Source organism: Loxodonta africana, chromosome 2 (genome assembly GCF_030014295.1).
Source record: "Loxodonta africana isolate mLoxAfr1 chromosome 2, mLoxAfr1.hap2, whole genome shotgun sequence".
NCBI lineage: Eukaryota > Metazoa > Chordata > Mammalia > Proboscidea > Elephantidae > Loxodonta > Loxodonta africana.
In genome coordinates, this window is record NC_087343.1 from 217,013,094 (window position 1) to 217,024,962 (window position 11,869).

Genomic DNA, 11,869 nt, shown 5'->3' on the forward strand with positions numbered 1-11,869 from the left:
AGGGAGAAGGAGTGAATGGAGATGAGAAGACCCTGTCGACAGGAAGGGCCCAGGACAGGAATCCAAGGTGAGGACTTCAGCAGAAGAGGCCCTTGGATCTGGCAGCCAGGAAACAACTAGAGACTCTGAATAGAGTGGTCAGGATAAAAGTCAGCCTTCACGGAAAGATGGTGAGAACGGGCTGAGGCCTCAAGAGATATTTTGTTAGTGGACAGAGGAGAGGGATAGCAGACTAGACTGAGGAGCGATAAGCATGAGACCTGGTTTTCCAAAGAGGGAGCGGAAGGGGCCAGTGGAAATGGAGCAATGGAAAATTCTGGAGGGGAAACCAAACAGACCTCCCAGGGGGTTGGGAAGAAATGGAAACAAGCACAGAGTGCTGCAGTCTGAAAGACCAGCCCCTTCCTACCTGTTAAGGGTCTGAGCAAGGCACGGCAGTGTTGACAAGGCCCCAACTCAGAATAATGACAGCCTTTCCAATCTTTTCTGCTTCCTGTCAACGAGCTGTGGCCATCCTTCCTGGAAAGCCCACCAATTAGATCTGAGTTTCCAGTCTTGAGGAGGGGAGGGGTGTAGAAAGAGGTGAGAAAGTAGTTTTTTAGTTCCCCTAGAAGCCCTGGTGGTGCAGTGGTTAAGTGCTTGGCTGCTAACCAAAAGGTCGGTGATTCGAACCCACCAGAGACTCCATGGGAAAGACCTGGTGATCTGCTCCTGCAAAGATTACAGACTAGGAAACCCTATGGGGCAGTTCTATTCTGTCCTATAGGGTTGCTATGGGTCAGAATTGACTTGATGGCATACGACAACAACAACAACAGTAGAGCTGCTATACAAGTTCCCCCTCCCTCAGATTCTAGAATTGTGGTATGCCAAATCTTCCTAACAGGGCTGGGTTAGCTCTATAGCAAGGAACCAAAGCCTGTTGCTGTCAAGTTGATTCCGACTCATAGTGACCCTATGGAATGGAGTAGAACTGCCCCATAGGGTTTCCAAGGAGCTGCTAGTGAATTTGAACTGCCAACCTTTTGGTTAGCAGCCGAGCTCTTAGCCACTGAGCAACCAGGGCTCTAAAGCAAGGAAAGGGGAAGTTATTTCAGCACAGCTACCCCCTCCCTGGCTGCTGGATACCACACTTGCTTGTAAATTTCTGGGGCAAGACTGATTTGGACTTGCTCAGACGATCCACACACGTTGTGTGTTCTCACGACAGAGGAAAGAATAGTCAATTCAAGCCCTCACATTATCCAGGGTTCCAATTTTAGACAAATGTTTCAACCCACTTCCCACAAACCCTTTTCTGTTCAGAACTGTAGTGAGCAGAAAATTGAATTCCACCTCCTTTGCTGTCCCTCACCTGGGAACATCAATAACTGGGATTCAGAAAGAGAAGAAAGGTTGGCTGTAGTTCAATGAGAGCAGTGGCCACGTAACTGATTATTAAGGATAACTGATCCCCCATAACTGACCACCTTTTGGGTGGCTTGGCCCAGCACCAGCAAAAAAGGGGGTGTTAAAGGGTATTCGGTTTGGTTTGGGTTTTGATAAAGGATATTGACTCTGCTCTAACAAGGTATGTTTGAATTTACAAGAAAACTGCCACTTCTCTGCCTCATTTTCTCTCTTGACTTCACCTTCAATGCACAATCCATAGGTCTCAAGTTGCTTAACTTTGCACTTAGAGTTTGGGGTTAGCATTTCTGACTGACTCATGACACCTTCCTCTTTTCCCGTGAAGGCTTGTGTCCTCTGGATATATTCCAGTGATTACACTAATTCCTACATCAACAAAACAGAATTACTTTTACTTAGCTGTGGTTTAAATTCCTACTGATACTCGGTTGGAATGTAAAAGGCCTACATTTTGCACTTCATTAAATGTGTGTTGTTCTGGAGAAATCTGCAGTAGGTATTTCAGGGTATTTGAAGAGATGTTTACTCTGTCCAGCCATTGGCACTTTTGTCTTTGCCCTCGGAAGTGAGCATTTCCTCAGCCAGGGTTTCGTGGAGGAGACATGAACTGGATTTGGGGTCAGAAGACCTCAGATTAGCATTTGGCACTTGATTGTGGGCAGTGAGCTAATGTTGCATCTCCGTGTTTTTCCTATAACAACTGTCGATAGACAGCTTACCCTACCAGCTTCCACACTGAAAAATATTCACTAGATGCAATTTTTTAATGGTGAAAGAAAAAATTTCTTCTGAAGGAAAGATTTTTTTCTTTTTTTAATCGTAGTACATGTATAAAACCAAAACCAAAACCAAACCAAACCTGTTGCCGTCGAGTCAATTCTGATTCAGCGACACTGTAGGAAAGAGTAGACCTGCCCCATAGAGTTTCCAAGGAGCACCTGGTGGATTTGAATGGGCAACCTTTTAGTTGGCAGGCATAGTTCTTAACCACTATGCCACCAGGGTGTCCAGTACATATATAGGGAACGAAATATTTGCCATTTCAAGTCTTCACGTGCACAGCTCAGTGACATTACTTATGTTCATTGTGTTGTTCAACTATCACCCTCAACTGTTCTCAGATTTTTCCATCACCCTTAACAGAAGCTCAGTGTCCCTTAAGCACTGTGTCTTCCTTTCACCCTCCCTCTGGCCCACCTCTGGTAACCACAAATAAATTTTGGTTTCTGTGCATTTGCCTGTTCTAGATATTTCATGTAAGTGTTATCAGACATTATTTGTCCTTTTGTGACTAACTTATTTCATTCCGCAGCATGTTTTTAAGGCCCATCCATGTTGCAGCATGTATCTGATGTATTTTTGAATGGTCTTTATCAAGTGAAGCAAACTCATCTTATTCTCCTTAGAAAGCAAATGGTATATGATTTTAGACCTAAGTTTAAAGGTCCTGGGGTGGCGCAAATGGTTTGTGGTTGACTATTAACTAGCCTAATGGTTGGTGGTTTGAACTCACCCAGTGGTGCGGCAGAAGAGAGGCCTGGCAACCTGCCTCCATAAGATTACAGCCAAGAAAACCCTATGGCACAATTCTACTCTATTACATATGAAGTTGCCATGACTTGGAATTGACTTGAAGGCACTGGGTTATTTTGTTGTTCTTGTTGCTATTGTTTTTCAAAAGGCAGATTTTCATCAGATTTCTGCTGATTTGAGAACAATGTCTCACGCACATGATGATGTCCTGCAAGGCTTGCATTTTCCTTGAGTTCCAGGAAAGAAATGCCTCTCTCCTTTCTTGCTTCGGATCTGTGAGTGTGGCCCCTCTCTTGCCCTCTGCCTTCATTTCCTGGAGAACTCTGTTTTCTGTAAACCGTGCACAGTGTTGTGAGTTCTCTTCAGTGTGGCACTTGATTGAAGCAGGCCACAGCTTACACTGAGATCCATCTGAAGGGTATTCAATCTCACCTGCTTTGTTGTCAGCAGTCACCTGCCTCTGAAGTGTTGTTCTCATTTGTTTGAATCACTGGGTGTTGTGTACCCTCAGGCTTCGAGGTGCCAGCAAACAGAGGTCAGAATCATTAGTTTGGTTCCTGCCTCTCATTTTTCCAGGATCCAGGAATATTAATTCTCTTCTCAATTTATTTCACTAACTGGGGATACATCCGTCACAAAGGCACACATATTATATGATTCCACTTATATGAAATATCTAGAGTAGGCAAGTGTATAGATACCAAAGTTTATTAGCGGTCACCAGGGTTGAACGACAGAGAGGATAAAGGGGACCCACTGCTTAGGAGACACTGAGCTTCTGTTAAGGGTGATGGGAAAATCTGGAAATAGATGCTGGTGATGATTGAACAAAATGGTGAACATAACTCATGTCGCTGAATTGTACATGTGAAAGAAAAACAAAAAACAATATAAGATGGGTCCCTTTCCACCCTCCTCCAGTTAGGGCCCATAGTGGGGTGATGGTTTGAAGATATTCCCACTTTGGTGGGGTGTCTAGCAGAATGAGGAGTCTCTGGGTGTTGCAAATGGTTAAGCACTCTGCTTCTAGCCAATAGGTTGGTGGTTCGAACCCACCCAGAGACCTCTCAGAAGATAGGCCTGGCAATCTGGTTTTGAAAGGTCACAGCCATTGAAAACCCTATTCTGGTGCACAGTTCTACTCAGCACACTTGCCATTACCATGAGTTGTAAATGATTCCACGGCAATCAACAACTAGTGGAATGTGGCTGTGTGCATGTGTCTTGTCTGTTTCAGCCCAGGGCTTCCTCTCTCCCTGCCCATGGTTGCTGTGAAAGTAAGAAAATTGCTGAGGCTTCAAGAGGTTCTACAGAGGGGAGGGTCCGGCCCGGTTCAAGGATTCTATAGAAAAGAAGATGCAAGAAATTTTCAGAAGCCATTACTGAAAAAACAAAAACAAAAAAGTTTCTGTTGAGTTGATTTCAACTCATGGCAACCCCATGTGTGTCAAAGTAGAACAGCCTTCCACAGGATTTTCAATGGCTGGGATTTTTCAGATGTAGATCACCAGGCCTTTCTTCCAAGGCACCTCTGGGTGGATTTGAACAGCCAGCTTTTGGTTAGCAGCTGAATGCTCAATCGTTTGTGCCATTCAGGGACTCCCTCAGAACCCATTATGCTCCCTCCAATTCCAGGAGCCTCTGGAAATTGGGCTAGGTCCAATTGTGTGCTGATAAACCACTCGCTCGTGAGGGAGGTGCTGATTTACACTATTGCCTATTTCCACGGTATAAATGCTCCTGCCTTGGCTTGTTACAAACTATCACTGTTGACCAGTTCTCAAAATTCCCAAAGAGTCAACAATCCACTCTTATGAGCTGGTAGAGCTGGCTCCAGCACCCCACTGGATCACATCCTACATGCTAGAACCTGGGGTGACAGGATCCTGTTCTGCTGGGAGGTGATGGGGGCAAAACTGAAGAGGAAAGGTGACAGTTTAGGAAATTTCTGTACTCTGTCTCCCCCTTAGAAACTCCTAGAACAAGTTAGTATATTCAGAACTCTGAAAAATCCTCTAATATATTGTTGTTAGCTATCGTCGAGTTGGCCCCCAACTCACGGTGAGCCCATACACGACGGAACAAAACACTGCCCATTTCTGTGCCATCCCCATGATTAGTTGCAAATGGGACTGTTGTGATCCATCGGGTTTCATAGGCTGATTTGCAGAAGCAGATCACCAGGCCTTTCTTCCTAGTCTGTCTTAGTCTGGAAGCGTTGCTTGAATCTGTTCAGCATTTTAGCAGCACACAAGCCTCCACTGAGAGACAGGCGGTGGCTGTACATGAGGTGCATTGAACCCAGGCTGGGAATAGAACCCAGGCCTCTCACATGGAAGGCAAGAATTCTACCACTGAACCACCACTGCCACGCTCCAATAGTATACAGTATATACGTTCCTCCCAGCATTTCTCAGGCTCATTCGTGCAGGGTGCCTTGGTTCTGTGGGATTTAAACCTGGGTTTCAGAAGGAAATACGCAGTTTCTGTGCATTTAAAAAAAATTTGACTTTGTATACTTGGAATGAATGATAGGAACACTGGAAGTTGTTGGTGCCACACTTGGCCTTCACCATTTGCACGGGGCCAGCCCATCCTCCTCTTTTCGGGTTTTGCTCTGACACAGCTGAGAGCTGCCAGCCTGCGTCCTTTTTACCGCTGAGCATCCCCTATTGTCCTCGGTGCACATGCCCACTCCCTCCCCTCTCCTCGCCTCCCCTTAGTAAAAAGAGATGTGACTCAGTCAACCAGCCATGAGCAGAGACGAGAGTGGCATATTATCCAAATAGAGGAGGATTCTCTGACACAAATGGGAGGTTAGCTTCAACTCTGTTGCTAGTCTCAGAGGGGAGGATGAAAGATTCTAAAATAGAATCCTAGAGCCGGAAACGGGGACAGCCCAGGGCTGGGAATTACCTGCCGACGAATCACGATGCTTCACTTCTACCTACCCAAGTTTTTTCTGGGCTGGAAACTGGAGTCATTCTATACCGGAGTGTGATGCAGCCTCTCAGGAGGGCAAGAAGCCCCTGGCCCTCAGCACTCTGAACATCAAATTCTCTTGAGAGTCTGGTCTTTCCTCCCAGCTTTTTCCCCTAGGCTCTCAGCTTGGTGAGCTGCGGTTTGACAATCAGGTAGGCTGGTGCCAGGACCAGGGTGAGTCTCCAGCCTGAAAGGCTCCACGCAACTCCCTCCGGCCCTCTGCAGAGAGAAGCAGGCTCTCAGAGAACCAAGTGTGTGGGCTGTGGGGAGGAAACCACCAGTTGCCACAGGGTCGACTCTGACTCATGGTAGAACTGTGCTCCGTAGGGTTTTCAATGACTGATTTCTTGGAAGTACATCACCAGGCCTTTCTTCTGAGGCACCTCTTGGTGGATTGGAATTCCCAGCCTTTCAGTTAGCAGCAGAGCGGGGCAGAAGGGATGCTTAAAGCCCTGTCCTTGAGCAGCTGTAGCGGAGGGTGCTGCCTGCGGGGGCAGGTGGGATGCCGTGGAGGGACTTCATTTGGGGGAAGCCCACAGCTGGAGGCAGAGGACATATGGACATCTGTTCTGACTCAGGCCTAGGGCAGCTGAGCTAAGGGAGGCTGAGGGGAGAAGTACCCTTCTGGGGCTGCTGATGCCGCTGCTGTTGGAGCAGGATGGAATTATGAGGGGATAAACGGACACAATCAAATGTCCTTCTCTAATGGTTAATTTATGTCAACTTGGATCAGCTGTGGTGCCTGGTTGTCTGGTCAAACACTAGTCTAGATGTGGCTATGAAGGCATGTACACATGATTCACATTTCAATCAGTATCCCGGGGTGGAAAACCTGGTGGCGTAGTGGTTAAGAGCTACAGCTGCTAACCCAAAGGCTGGCAGTTCAAATCCACCAGGTGCTCCTTGGAAACCCTATGGGGGAGGTCTACTCTGTCCTATAGGGTCGCTATGAGTTGGAATTGACTCAACAGCAATGGGTACCCCCGGGTGGTGCAAACACGATTGACTGCTAACCCAGTTTGGAGGTTTGAGTTCACCCAGAGATGCCTCAGAAGAAAGGTTTGGTGACCTACTTCTGAAAAATCAGCCACTGAAAACCCTATAGAGTAGAAACTCAGTTCTACTCTGACACACATGGGGTCACCATGAATCGGAGTTGGATTTGACTCGAGGGCAACTGTTTTTTTTTTTTTTTTTTTTTACCTTAAGTAAAGCAGATTACCCTCCACAATGTGGGTGGGACTCATCCAATCAGTCGAAGGCCTTAAGAGCAATAACTAAGATTTCTCTGAAGGAGAAGACTTTTGCCTCAAGGCTGTGAATAGACATTCTGCTGGTGTTTCCAGCCTACATCCTGTCCTACCGGTTTGGATGCAAGGCTGCTAGAATTTTCCTGCCTGGATCCTGCCTTGTGAATTTTAGACTCACCAGACTCCCATAATCACATGAGCCAATTCCTGAAAATCAGTCTTTCTCTCCGTATTTAGGTATCCTATTGGTTCTGTCTTCCTGAGAACACAAACTAAGACTTGATAACCCCCTTGTGGTGTTATCACCTACTGAAAGGCCCCCGGCAGCCTTTGGTTGGATTTCCTGAGAACAGAGGGAACAGCATCACGCAGCTGTACCTATGGGCACACCATCGGGGCGCACTTTCAGGGTCAGAACCCCATCCAGGAAAGAACCTTCTCTTATCTTGTTCTCAATGGCTTCCTAGGTAGCTTAGAACTTTAGGATAACTTCATGCATAATCTACAGAAAGTGTGAATTCAGGGCTGGACTTAAAATGGATTAGCTGAAACATGCATACCTGACACCTTTAGGGAGGTCTTCAAGGCCTGTCTCTACCATTCTGGTTCCTTAACTTCTACTCTAGTGGCACAGTGTTAAGAGCTCGGCTGCTAACCAAAAGGTTGGCAGTTGGAATCCACCAGCCACTCTTTGGAAGCCCCATGGAGCAGTTATACTCTGTCTTATAGGGTCGCTATGAGTTCAAATCGACTCGACGGCAGCGGGTGTGGTTTGGTTTTTTTTTGTAACTTCTACTCTGCAAATGGATGCAGTGCTGGAAGTGCTCACTCATCTATGCCAAGAAGTATGGAAGATAGTTACCTGGCCAAGTGACTGGAAGAGATCCATATTTATCCTATTCCCAAGAAAGGTGATCCAACTGAATGTGGAAATTATAGAACAATATCATTAATATCACATACAAGCAAAATTTTGCTGAAGAGCATTCAAAAGCGGCTGCAGCAGTGTATCGACAGGGAACAGCCAGAAATTTAGGCCAGATTCAGAAGAGGACATGAAACCAGGGATATCATTGCTGATGTCAGATGGAGCCTGGCTGAAAGCAGAGAATACCAGAAAGATGTTTCCCTGTGTTTTATTGACTCTACAAAAGCATTCGACTGTGTGGATCATAACAAATTATAGATAATGTTTTGAAGAATGGGAGTTCTGGAACACTCAATTCTGCTCCTGGGGAAATTTTACATAGATCAAGAGGGAGTTGTTCGGATAGAAAAAGGGGATACTGAGTGGTTTAAAGGCAGGAAATGTGTGCATCAGGGTTGTATCCATTCACCGTACCTATTCAGTCTGTGTGCTGAGGAAATAATCTGAGAAGCTGGACTATATGAAGAAGAACGGGGCATCATGATTGAAGGAGGACTCGTTAACAACCTGCGTTATGCGGATGACACAACCTTGCTTGCTGAAAGTGTAGAGGACTTGAAGCACTTACTGATGAGGATCAAAGACCACAGCCTTCAGTACAGATTACACCTCAACATAAAGAAAATAAAAATCCTCACAACTGGACCGATAAGCAACATCCTGATAAAGGGAGTAAAGATTGAAGTTGTCAAGGATTTCATTTTACTTGGATCCTCAATCAACACCCATGGAAGCAGCAGTCAAGAAGTCAAAAGAGTCATTGCATTGGGCAAATCTGCTGCAAAGGACTTCTTTAGAGTGTTGAAAAGCAAAGATGTCACCTTGAAGACTAAGGTGTGCCTGACCCAAGCCGTAGTATTTTCAATCACATCATATACATATGAAAGCTGGACAATGAAGAAGGAGGACTGAAGAAGAATTGATGCCTTTGAATTGTGGTGTTGGCAAAGAATATTGAATATACCACGGACTGCCAAAAGAACAAACAAATCTGTCTCAGAAGAAGTACAACCAGAATGCCCCTTAGAAGCAAGGATGGCGAGACTGAGTTTTACATACTTTGGACATGTTGTCAGGAGAGATCAGTTCCTGGAGAAGGACATCATGCTTGGCAGAGTACAGGGTCAGCGGAAAAGAGGAAGACCCTCAATGAGGTGGCCTGACACAGTGGCTGCAACAATGAGCTCAAGCATAACAATGATTGTAAGGATGGCGCAGGATCGGGCAGTATTTCGTTCTGTTGTACATAGGGTGGCTATGAGTTGGAACTGACTCGATGGCACCTAACAACAACAAGAACTCCGCGCCTATGTGTGCCAAGCCCAGTGTTAGGCCCTGGGAATACAAAGATAAATAGATCATGACCCCCTACAGGAAGAAGTCCATTCCTTTTGTGGCTGGAAACTAGCCGGGATGGAGGAGACAAGGTATTATTTAAAGTTAGACAAGGTGTTCTTTTCTTTTTTCTTTTAATAGACTTTATATTTTAGAACATTTTTTGGATTTGAGTGTGTCTCCTCAAAATACGTGTTGGAATCCTAACCCCTGTATACCTGTAAGTGCCATCCTGTGTGGAAACAGGTTTTTCTTTGTTATGTTGGCGGGGTCCTGCCAGAGTAGGGTGGTTCTGAATCTAATCACTCCCGAGTTACAAAAAGAACAGGTTAGACACAGAAGGCCACAGACCTGGGAAGACAGGTGCTATCCATGCAAGGATCTCAAGAGCTAAGGAAAGCTCGGGCGACCAACAAGTAAGGGATCCTGATTTGGACTCTTAGCCCCCAGACTGTGAGAACATAAATTTCTATTCTTTGAAGTCACCCAGCTTTAATATTTGTGTTACAGCAGCACTGGGAGACTAAGGGCAGTTTTACATTCACAGAAAAATGGTGCGGAAAGTACAGAGTTCTCATACGCGGTCTCTCCTCCTTCACCCGGTTTCTTCTCTTACTAGGTTCTTGCATTCTTGTGTGGTACATTTGTTACAACTGATGAACCCATACCGATACATTATTATTAACTAAAGTCTGCAACTTACATGAGGGCTCACTCTCTGTGCTGTACAGTTCTATGGGTTTTGACAGAAGTATAATGTCATGCATCCACCATTACAGTAAATTGCAGAATAGTTTCACTGGCCTAAAAATGCGCTGTGCTCCATCTAGTCATCTCTCTCACCTCCTCCAAACTCCTAGAAGCTAAACGTAGCCTTACCATGTGATCCAGCAGTAACAATCCTAAATATTTACCCATATCTGTTGAAAATGTATGTCCATGTGTAAACTTGGATATCACGTTCATAGTGGTGTCATTCCTAATGGCCAAAAATTGGAAGCAACCAAGATGTTCTCCAACAGGTGAGTGAATAAACAAACTGTGGTACATCCATATGGTGGAGTATTATTCAACAATAAAAAGGAATGAGTTATCAAACTATGTACGAAAAAATGTGGAGAAACCTTAAACACATATGTGAAAGGAGTGAAAGAAGCCAGTGTGAAAAAGCTACATACTGTATGATTCCAACTATATGACATTCTGGAAAAGATAAAGCTACAGAGACAGTATAAACAGGAGTGATTGCCAAAATGTTCTTTCAAAAGTTGGTTTGGATGGCGGAAATCTGGGAGTCCGCCGTCTCTGGAAGGTCATGCTTCTCGATCTGCATTGAACTTGAGAATCACATGGTGTGGGATGAGCTATTGGGAGATAAAGCACTTTGGGGACATTTGCACAGGAATACTGCCCCCAAGGGGAGACAGACAGATAGCAGGTAGGGGTACCAGGCAGGGGCACTTCCCCTAGCACCAGGAGAGGCTTGCTCCTGGCCCTGTTAATATCCTATTGACCTCTCTGGTCTGCAGCACCAACAGTCCTACTTGAAGCCAGGCTGGAAGATCTGGCAAGTCATTAATAACCAGCGACTGTGATGAACGCACATGAGCTCCAACTAACTTTGTGTTTCATGGTCACCTGACTAGAGGTACCGCCATAATAATATCCTTATGCAAATCAGACATTTGTATTACATGTGTTGACTGGGTGGCACTTGCTTTACCTAGGATCAGTTTCGTAACAAATTACTTTGTGTGCGCTATACTTTTCCTCTTGTGATGGCCCCATTTCCCTTTTACTCTTTAACATTATGTTCTTGTGTTGGCACTGATATGGGGGAGTAGCTGAGTTTCCTTTGAAAACACAGGGTGTTCTTTCCCTGCAGTCCTCATTTTACGTCAGAGCAGAATGCTGAGAGGAGAGCGGTTTTATTTATTTCCTCCTTGGATGTGTTTGTCCTTGTTAGTTGCCGTCTAGTCGGCTCTGATTAATGGTGACCCATGTATAACAGAAGAAAAGTTTGCTCGGTCCTGCACCATCTTTATGATCGTTAGTAAGCTGACAATATTCTGTTTGATCCACAGTGTTTTCATTGGCTCATTTTCGGAATTATATTGCCAGGTCTTTCTTGCTACTCTGTCATAGTCTGGAAGCTCCACTGTAAACCATGGTCCACCATGGGTGACCCTGCTGGTTTTTGAAATATTGGTGGCGTAGCTTCCAGCATCCTAGCAACATACCAGCCACTACCATATGACAAACTGACAGATAAGTGGCGTTTCCTAGGTGAGAAAGGCCCATTTGGGGTTAGAAAGGCCAAAAGTAAACTGGATTGTGCTCAAAATTCATTCTCTCCCTGAGATGATTCCCTGCTTTAACTTGAAGCCCTTGGTGAGTTTTCATCAGGCATTTCCCCTCTCCTCCCAGCTTA